Here is a 10,816-nt window from a genome sequence, read left to right as displayed (position 1 = left end):
GTAAAGTTTGAAGTCGAATTGGCACCGCCCATTCAGAACATCAGCGTCAAAATAATGGCGAACACAATAGAACAATACGTATTGCCGTTTATCGCCAGTCGATAAGCCGAACTGGCCAGCCCGGTTATTTGTTAAGAAGACGCCGAACTGGTATCAAAATCAGCGCAACGTGAAAGCCGGGTAAAAGATAAAAATATATCGCGTCAGCAAACCACCGTTTCTTTATGTAAGCAGGTCGCGAAATAGGGCAAGCCGTTGTACCCGCGCACTTCGCTGATCATTATTCGCCCAGCCGTCAATAGAGGGATCATATGTCACGACGAAACAAAGAATCGCAATAAATAATACATAATAAAGCAATAGAGGTGACGATGACAAACAGTTATCATCTCCCGGAGTGATAACTATCAACCGGTAGCTCATATTCGCACAAACTCTCATAAGTTGCTCTCTTCTGTGCTGTCCATGCTTCAGCGACTGAAGTCCGTCATTCAAAACAACGTCAGTTTCCAAGAAATGTAATGCGAAAGCAAAATGAAATATGAACAATCGGTTAACATATAGGGCTGGTCATAATGAAGATATCGATATCCAGACCGCCAGTCGCCAAATTCCGTTGGTCAAAGTGTCACCAGACGGGTGGAAGTCAAGTTGTCGAATACGTCGCGTCGTACTAACACCGTAGATCTTCTGCGCCGGTCAACGATCTTGCCGAGATCATTGATTAATATCGTCGCTTCATAGAGCAATATTGTTGAAGCGCAGCGCTAAACAGCAAACAAAACAAAATGAGCTGGTTCAATTACGTTAGTTACCGACATGGAAGTGAACATCAGGCGAAATATGAAGGACATTGAAGAAGCCTCCTCAAACATCAGAAGGAAGATCATTAAAATATCAGAAACATAAATGGTACGCTAATTACTTCCACGGTTATACAAATTTCTCTTTACCTTTCAGTATAAGACGTTTTATCACGCATCCCAAATGTCGAAACGTCGCCCGCCACCGAACCGTAAAGAAGTTGTATATCCACGGAAACAGTCATCACCTTCTCATCTGCCAATAACAACTTCTATATCGTCAATCGTTGTGCGTCATATAGTGTGCTGAAAGTGATTTACGTTCGTAACATGCCCGCATTTCAAGCGTTTAATATTAATGGTGACGGTCGTGTGTGTGCGTGCGTGCGTATGCCGTGCGTTTCGCGTGTGTGCGTGCGTATGCTGCGTACTGTGTTCGTGTGGTGAATAGATTATATGCGGTTCGTCGACAAGACATAAACAAAACATCATCGTACACTCGTCGACTGGCTTTCGAAAATAGCTGAAATGAACGTAAGCGCATTACACGTAAGCAAAACAGTCGGCGATTTCGCATGAAAGCCTCTGCTGTGCAGCCTGTGCCATAGTTCTTTTGGTCATCTAAAATAGGCAATTGATTGCCACAACAAAGGTCATATTGTATACGTCTTATAAACGTCGTGCTTGAGACATCGCTTCATATGACGCGCGCGATGTATGTGGTCGGTACCAGTTACCGAAATAGTGCCAGTTCACTGAGTATATCATCATCTCGACTGGTGAATAATATTACGCCTTCACGACCAGTTCACGACAGCAGCATCCCGCTACCATATTTTAAGCGTTCGAATCGCGATCTTCCAGCCCACACCGCATTCAATATAAGGAAAATAAGTCCAACCATCAATTTCGTCGTTGGCACGTTCAGGGCTCCAGTCAAACCGATTATCATTGCTAACCGATATTGACGACCGGGTATTCGTTGATAATGGGTAGCCGTCATGCCGCAGTCAATCTCGGCCCGACTACTACGGTGCGGGTCGCAGCCACACTGCCGTTATTGAACAGTTACCGCCAGCAAAACATTATCACCCCCGATCTAAGCTTACTTCGAACATTGACGACGTTCGATTCGTCGTTGCAAGTTCTTCATCACAAGATGGTAAACAGCCGCTTAGCGTGGTATTATCGCCATCTCCACCGTCGAATTTAGTGAAAGCCCCGAGTTATCGGGTAAAGGACAATGCATAATTACCGTCTCTTCGTTGTCATCAACGTACAAGTTGTTAAAGACCGCATAAAATGATTCATCAACAATACAGAAAAGTATCATGATATCAACTCGATGGTTATAAACATCATAAAGAAATACGCGAGACGTCCACGAACAAAAACAGGGACTGCCTCCGACCTGGCCGCATTGGCTATCACGTCGAAGGTCGGAAGGTTTGCCACGACACGTACCATCATAAATCCGCGGCAAACAACGAAGAAATCGCCGTACTTCTAGACGTCACTCAGCATTCAAACTTTATAGCGGTTTTAAACAATATACGGTATCGTTTCAACAAGTACAGACATCAAAATAAAGCTCTTATCTTACTCTGCGCATTTCATGTTGATGATCGAATTGTCCTTACCGATATTACCGATATCGCCGGTGCCAAGCGGCGTTATCCAAATCATACCGACTGGTTAGCCTTCAGCCGTCATGAGCGTCTTGTTTTACAAAGCCGGCGTCATTCTACAAATGCTTTTCCAAAAGCTAAGAGGATAACGGGATACTGGTATCTGCCGTTACTGTGCACGTATTTATCGTTGATGTGTGACACTTCATTTCATATGAATGTCGTCATATTCCTCAGGTCGGCAACAAACCGCATTCATTTTCATGATAAAATCACTATTCACTTTGAACGTTCGCAACATGGGCCGATCTCGTGATGCCATATCTACCTCAGACGTTGATTGAAACGCAGCATTCCCCACAAAATACGTCAATACAAGACACCGCGCAATTCAAAGTCCGCAAAGACCGTAACGCCAAATCGCCTTTCAAAAGTTAATTATAACCTTATTACTTCGGTATTCTCAATAGAGCATCTATATTCACCATTCGGTACCGCTGTTATCTTCTTTCAACATTCAAATCGTTTCCAATCACTCGACATAATTTTCATCAATACAGCGAACAAACAGGGTTCGGGATTTCGCCGACCGAGCAGCCTGTACAGAACATCGATACCCGGGGACAGATGATCATCTGGTGCCGCGAATGCCATACGACCGCATTTACCGCATTATGTACGCGATGCTGATGCCCGTCCTTCCGTGATTTCTCGTCCGGTGAACAACCGCAATGCCTTCATCTCCTCGCCCATAGCCGCTGGCAGCCGTGATGGTCACTATGTCCACCGCATTGTCAAAGACACTTCATACATGACAAGGGTAAGCCATAAGATGCTTCGAATAATATCTGCTTCAAATATCGGGTTTCGAATTACGAAATAAAGCAACTATGACGATAACAACAACATCTCTTCGAGAAATAATCCTGATCGCTTATCAAAAGAAACATATGCACAATACGCAATGGGTCAACGATACGCAATAAAAATGTAAGGAGTTCCTCAGTAACCACGAAATCTGGCACGTTACCCACACGCGACCATTTTACACATCCAGCACCATGTTACAGTACAGTCCCCAAGGCATAATACTGCAGGAACAGTCTCGAGCTCAATTCAGGCGAAATGTGGCATGAGCCTGGAACGGCCCATATCGAACGAAAAGGTTCAACACGCATACGAACCGTGCATAGCCATAGATGGTTAATTATTACCAATTCATTTCCGCAGTCGCTCATGACAAGGTCACGCTTCAAATGGTTCTCTCTCATCTACAAATATTTCGAAAATAGCCCTGTTTTGTTACAAAGAGGTTAAAATAATATTATTAATCCTAGGTTTACGAGGATAAGAATACTTTGGCTTTAACAGAATAATTTCAGCAGAAAATCGAAGAAAGTTGCCTGTTTCTTTATCTTTATTCGATCATATGCCATTGAAAAAGGAACGTTCGAATTAACATCGATGCCAGTATTGCGTCGCGATCCAACACCGTCAGTTCTGATGGAACTTCCATTGAAAGAATTATCTGAATAAGGGAAACAGTCAGTCCCCATCTTCGTCGAAAGTTGATGAAGAATGCCGTCATAATCGTCGTCAATCCTTCATCCACGTTATGTCGATATAGCCTACCGGGTTTAACAGTTTTCAGTCAGATTTAACATGTGGTCGATCGTTGACGTCCGCAGCACTTTGGGGAGATTATGCCGACATCACATTTTGTTTACATATACGACATAATTTATACTACGTACGCAGTAGTTATTGTCTTTCAACCTGGTTACCGTTGAAGACAAAGCCGTCGGTTTAAGACGTTAATTGGGAAATATCTTCTAACGGTACCAGCTCACCATGTTCGAACCAAATGCCATTATAAGAATCATCGATAATCATGTATCATCGTCGATACCGAAACTGGTATACGTACCGATACCACTGCTGTTGACGATCTGCGGTCAGCCCGACGATATCTCCTGGCCGCTTTCATAACCAACAATACGCTGAAGTTGAAAGGTACAACCACCGCATTTTGAATGTTTAAATCCAGCAACAATATATTGCGTCAGTAGTGAAGTTTCGCATTATACTTTAAGATTCAGACCGTCAGACTCGGCACGTCGCCGTCATTACGACACCGGCAAAGCCGCGACTTCGGAGTTTATCGAGATGGTAAATTGCAATTGCATACGTACGAAGTCATTATTCCAGTACGGTTCGAAAATGAAAACAACTTTTGTTCGCGCTTTTACGATAATCATTATTTTGTGTCGACTTCATTTTGGCGTCATTGAACAGAATTCGGCAAAAACGACATTGCTAACGACCGCGTTAACTTCAAAGCAGTCTTTCCGTATTTGACAACGGTCAACTTTGACGTAAACCGAAAATAAAGCTGAATATTAAATATAAACCACCAAATAAATACCAATAGCGATTCCTTGGATTTCTTCAAATAAATCCTAATTTTGAAGCCTTAAAATTCGCCGAATAAGCGTGAATAATCATATCCATAATAAACTGACGATATTAAAGCAGAAATTTGTTCAATCAATGAACAGTATGTCCTTAAAGAATATGTTAATGCGTCGACGCAAATCGATTCGGGATATCATCGAAATACGAAGTCAGATCTGTCGATCAAGTACCAAAATTTTCAGCGGGATCAAGAATTTCAGGTCAAAACAAGATCTTCCACGCTAGGTATGAGTGAAGCGAAAGTACTATCGCCACTTCCAGGTGGCACAGAGTTTGACTCTGCCACAATTTACCGCCAGAATTCCAGACGACGAGTGACTGGCTACCATCGCCTTCGTTGTCGTCAGCAAAACAATCATTACTACGTTCCAGTTAATAAATTACGTAAATTCGTGTTCAAACAGACCAGTATTGACGGTAAATACGGGGATCTATATACGTACGCCAGATATTGACTCGGTAAACTTCAGTCGATGTCCGGATTTGCCACGCAATCAACAAGTGGTCGTTTCAGCCCAGCATCATTAAAGATCGGTCAGAATATACTAGATCTCGCCGGTTTGAAGACGCGTCATTATCTTAATCATTTCTCCGCCATATGAGGTCCTTTCACGAAGCCGCTATCAGCGGATGAACTGATTGGTGCCCGAAAGATCAATCCTTGTAATAAACCGAAATGTAATCATTTCTACCGAAGACAGCGTCACGTCAAAATGCGTTTCGGTAATTAATGAACATTGCACCGGCCATAATATCTTCGGTTCAAGATTGGTCTAACACTTCGTTATCGACGTCTGACTACATTGCGCCAGCCCTTCCACAGATATCGTTCAGTTCGCCGTCAGGTATCGACTAAATGAAGGGCCTCTGAAGCCAGTGACACCGTCGGGCCGAATTATTATCAATGTATCTGGGGTCAAAGATATTTTAACTGCAAAATTCAGCCGCGATACAGTAAGTGAAGGTGAATGGTTAACAGCGATCGCAGCGGAGATCGCAATTTTCCGGTCGGTTTTCGAAGTTTCGTATATGAGATGACATGATCACGATCTCGAATAGCGGACGATATCAGTTGATGCACCGCTTCCGGCGACATCGTATCTATCAACCGTGCCGTATTCAGTATCGAATGCATTCCGGCTCTTAGCCAGACCGTTGGCGCATCGTAACGGGCCGAGTTTCGCTGCCGAAATGAACAACCGTGCCAGTATAAACGAGTGAGGAGCAAATTCGCGATGAAAACAGGCGATGAATACAGCCACCACAGATGGACAACAGAAGAAGGCGATACCTGATTCCGGCAGCGAAAATTTATCAAACAATGACACAACATTATTGAATATCAACATATCTCCGGTTAAATGAACAAACTTCCATGAAGGTAATTTCAGAGCGGTGGCGCTATGTTCAGGATCAGGTCAGCAGTACGGTAAAAACAATAAAGTTAAAACCGTACATGATGCAGCGAATCGTCACTCATCAAACTTTCAGACTTCACTCAGCGTAACGTATCATTCACTGAAGTCAATCGTTCACACCAGATTTCGTTAACAGGCTCATTGCTCGTTTGCACATAATCGACGCACCAAACAAATTTGTAACGCCGAAAGATTATTAATCACGCGTTCAATAAATGATGAAACTCACTGATGAAATCGTGCCATTGATCAAACGCAGTCATGCAGACATCATTGATGATTTTCAGCATTACGCGAATCAATATCCAGTTCGCAGCTGGTCTAAGTTGCGGAGAAATTCATCAACCATTAACATTACAGTCTGTTAACAAGTCTACTGATTGGCATATGGTTCCGGTATGTTGCGCCTGTTGATTTGCCCACACAAACATGTATGTAATCGCCGACAATACGAACATTCTCTTATCAATACGATAGACACGTTCTTCTTCGAAAGCCGATACGCACATACGGCAAACACGTACCGTCAACGATACCTTCGTTTATTCGCCGCCATAACAACTTTCCTCAGCCGTAATGTAACAACAAAACTCTTTATTGATGATGTTCGTGAAAGCGATGGACGTGGTTCAATGCCAGCTCGGTGCATTGCCCGAAGTTCGCCACAACGCTCGTAAGGGTCGTCACTCCTTAACGCACGTTCGTGTCGAGTGACCTTCCGCTGGTGCTCTTCGCCTGGCCTGGTCGATCCGACACAGCGCCCGGTTATGCTGATGTCTATCGATGAGCGGGCAGTAACCGCCGACAGACGGCTGGTCGACATGCCAGCCGCATACACTGTCCGACATCTCAGTCTCCAAAGCACTGCGTAAAGCTATGCGTATGGATGAAACGGATGGCATTCAAAGTTTTCCTCGTCAGAGATACGTTTTCATGATATGGGTGGGCAGCAGATTAACGTGACGTGGGTCGTTTGTCGTCCCTTCAAACCGGTGTCTGTTTCAGCATTCAAATGCCTCAACACGGGATCGTTTATCATCGATGCATGTTACGTTATCGCGACGCATAGGGGAGCTGCACCATCAGGGAAACGCCGGGTGTCATGGCTGCCGCGCATCATCGATCTTCATTGAACATCAGACCGTTTGAAAACTTCAACAGCGCGACGCCGTTGCCGTTGTCCAAGAAATCGCCAGCCATTATCGCACGTTCGTTATCCATATGTTAACAAGATTATATGACGCTTCATGTAAGAGTCAAAAGGCGCGGGATTGACGGCGGGTGTTCTTCAACATGCATCGCAAACTCGAACAAACATTGTTCCAGACAATGCCTGAATAAGTCAACGGTAATAATTACATCCATACAGGCCGTTGCATCACTTTCCGGAACAGCCGGCAGTGCCGGGTCGAAAGTTGGCGGGGTGCCCAACACCGAACACAGCGTCAGCACACCGCATGTCGCGACTTCTTTTCAACAGGGCGATGCTCAAGAGGCGCAGCAGATACAGACTGCGTTCACAGAGCATGTTTGCGACACGGGTCATAAGAATTCGCCAGGAAGAGACTCGTTACGCAATTACGATGCATTTTGACACGAAACGCGCATTTCGAGTGAGTAGATGTCGGTGAGCCATGCCGAAGGCTGCAGTACGTCCCTTTGCGGATGTCGCCACCGGAATTCGTATGAACACGTTAAAATCTAAAGCCCGAATTGCCGGTCTCCGGTAACAATTGATAGCCATGAGTCTCTAATCTTCGACAAAGCCCGTGAATCTTCAACCATGCCTTCACGGAAATAGTTTGATATTACCAGCAAATATATACATATACATATGCAGTTATCAGCGTTACAGCGATCAGTTATCAGTTATCGGTCAGCAATTCAGTTCATTATAACAAATGTTGACTGTCATCCTGTTCATTTAGTAGCTGGCGGAATCATTGCAGCCATCTGAAGTTAACGTCAGCGGCGAACATTATATAAAACTGGTTAAAGACAGCAGGTCAGACAAACATTTTGTCGTTGACTTCCGGGTCATTGCTGAAGCCCCCGTTGATCGCATTCAGAAACCGTCATAGTGTTCCTTCCGGCATAAAGGCGAACAAAACATTTCGCCAATATCACACTTTCAGTCAATAAATAAAGAAATCTCGTCTATCAATGTTCATGATAATAAAAGTTTCTGATTTGCAGCCCGATACAGTAGCGTTCAGGTGATTGACAAGATTGCTTATTTCGCCTTTCAGTACGTAATTAAAGGCGCTTATCTTCTGGAGGCCTTATTCTTTCGACAAGATTATATCACATTATCATCGACGAGTTAATACTAATAAGTCATGATAAAGCATTTCCATTCTGGTTAAAAGATATGGTTCATAATAACTAAACCTTGATCTCAAGGCTATTATGTTCATATACATCTCTAAGTTATCACTGGCCAGAAGTGAGTAGCCTTTGAGAAGAATGGTAGTACGTCATGACTTATTAATTGTGCTCGTCATGAAATGTTGGCGGGAATTCACCACCCACAATCTGTGAAAATATCAGATAAAATAACAGTCACCCCAGCACAGAATTGATACTTGCAGACTTCCTTCCAGAATGAAGCGCGTTTCGATGCAGTACCGGGAAAGTAAAACAATCTCGTCACGCACAAATTCTAAGTACACTCTTGTATATGGAACTGCAAATCAAAGCAATATCATGAACATTGATGATGAGATTAGTTTGGTTTTCAGGTGATATTCTTTGCATTTCGTGGCCCCAGAGTTGTGGATGTGGTAGCACCTATTAAGTCTGTTCAGAAGCTCCATTTTAATGCCAGGAACATATGACGGCTCTAAATCGCTGATCAGAACAACAGCAGATTTCACATGTATGGCCAGAGTCTTCAACAGTAAAATCATTTGTCATATATTTTCTGTCTTGTAGTTTTTTTATATACCGTTCACCCCTTTGGTCTGTGGAAAACATTCCTCGATGTTCCCGTGAGGGAATTTACACCAGCTTACCTCCTGCATGTAATGCCAACGGTAAGCCAACCCTCCCACATTTCCAACATTTAACATTTATAAACATGGAGCCCCAATTTGACCCTTTTGTTGTGCTGTTAACTTTGGTCATATGGTTCTTTAACCTAGGCAGACTTCTGAATATATATATATATATATATATATATATTTGCTAGTAACAAAATAAACCGTATCAAATTGGCATGAGCCCTGGCTTCGATAGAAGATTCCTGAACGTAACTAAGGGCTTCGGCATTGCGGGGAGGCCAAGTAGTAGGGAAATAATAAGAAAACTAGGGACTGCGAGATGAATTCAGGATTTTAAATAAACGTGTTCATTTTCAAGATTCAGGTATTCCTGACCTCAAGAAACCACATAAAAGTATCAATACCTTGAGGACAATGTCATTATCTGGTGCAAGCTCCACTGACTGCAACATCCTTTGACCCTCCTCAGAAGTGCAGAATTGACGTTGAGGTACTGCGTTTCATTTTGGTGGAGGGGAGTATTCAAATGCATCATAATTGCATGTTGGGATATCTTTCTGGCGAATCTCTTATGACCCGTCTTGTCACAAACATGTTCTGTGGTTTTGAGATCTGTATCCCTGACGGGCGAAAAGTAGAGTTCTCGGCTCTCTTTGAATATGCCCTGTTGGAAAGAAATCACTAACGACATGCATCGTGTGGGATCTAGTAGTCATCCAGTGAAGACTGGCTCTGAAGTTCAAAGAGCTGGTTTTATTCTACGCCGCTTGGCGATCAGCACCACAACGAGAAGACGGTACAACGCAGCCCCTGTGAGCAGGAGCGGAAGTACCGCCGGTCTATTCAAAGATCATTCTGCCGCGAATTTCGTTTTGCAGTCGCAGCGAACACCGCATCACAAACCTCTGCGCCGTGTCGAAGCCCACCAGCATATTCTCGTTCTGCTATTCAGCACATTTGCCAATCCATTTCACTTAATTGAATCCTTCCATGATTTTCATTTCATATCGTTCCATGCCGGTTTGTGTTTCCCAGACAATGGACGATATCGTTCCTGCCATCCTGCCACTGGCAATTGATTTCGCCTTTGTTGGGATGTTCATCATGGAAGCCACCGGATCTGAAATCGAAACGCCCAGGACTCAGTAAAGGCCTGTTCCCAGATGGCACGGCCCGATGTTTGCAGCCGGTTCCATAGTCGGTTTGAATGAGCCACCCAACGTTCCTCAACATGCATTCCCAAGCAGCTCATCATGCCCTAGTCCAGGGCTATGCATGGCCTGATAGGCGATATGTCACAGATCCCGGCTCAGCTGCAGCCACCAGATACCAAGTGCCGAGCCTTGAAGCCTCAGCGTCTGATGAAACCGCAGCCTCCACGCCCATGCTGCTGGCCTGTCTGCTATGGTTCTCATAGTGAAAACTGTGAATGCCACGGTCCAAAATGGCTTTGAGGAAGTCTCGGTCCTGAGATGGCATGCATGCACAAG

The sequence above is a fragment of the Haliotis rubra genome, unplaced genomic scaffold (genome assembly GCF_003918875.1).
Source record: "Haliotis rubra isolate DU_JTF1 unplaced genomic scaffold, ASM391887v1 Scf2104, whole genome shotgun sequence".
Lineage (NCBI taxonomy): Eukaryota > Metazoa > Mollusca > Gastropoda > Lepetellida > Haliotidae > Haliotis > Haliotis rubra.
Note: the sequence above shows the minus strand (reverse complement) of the source record.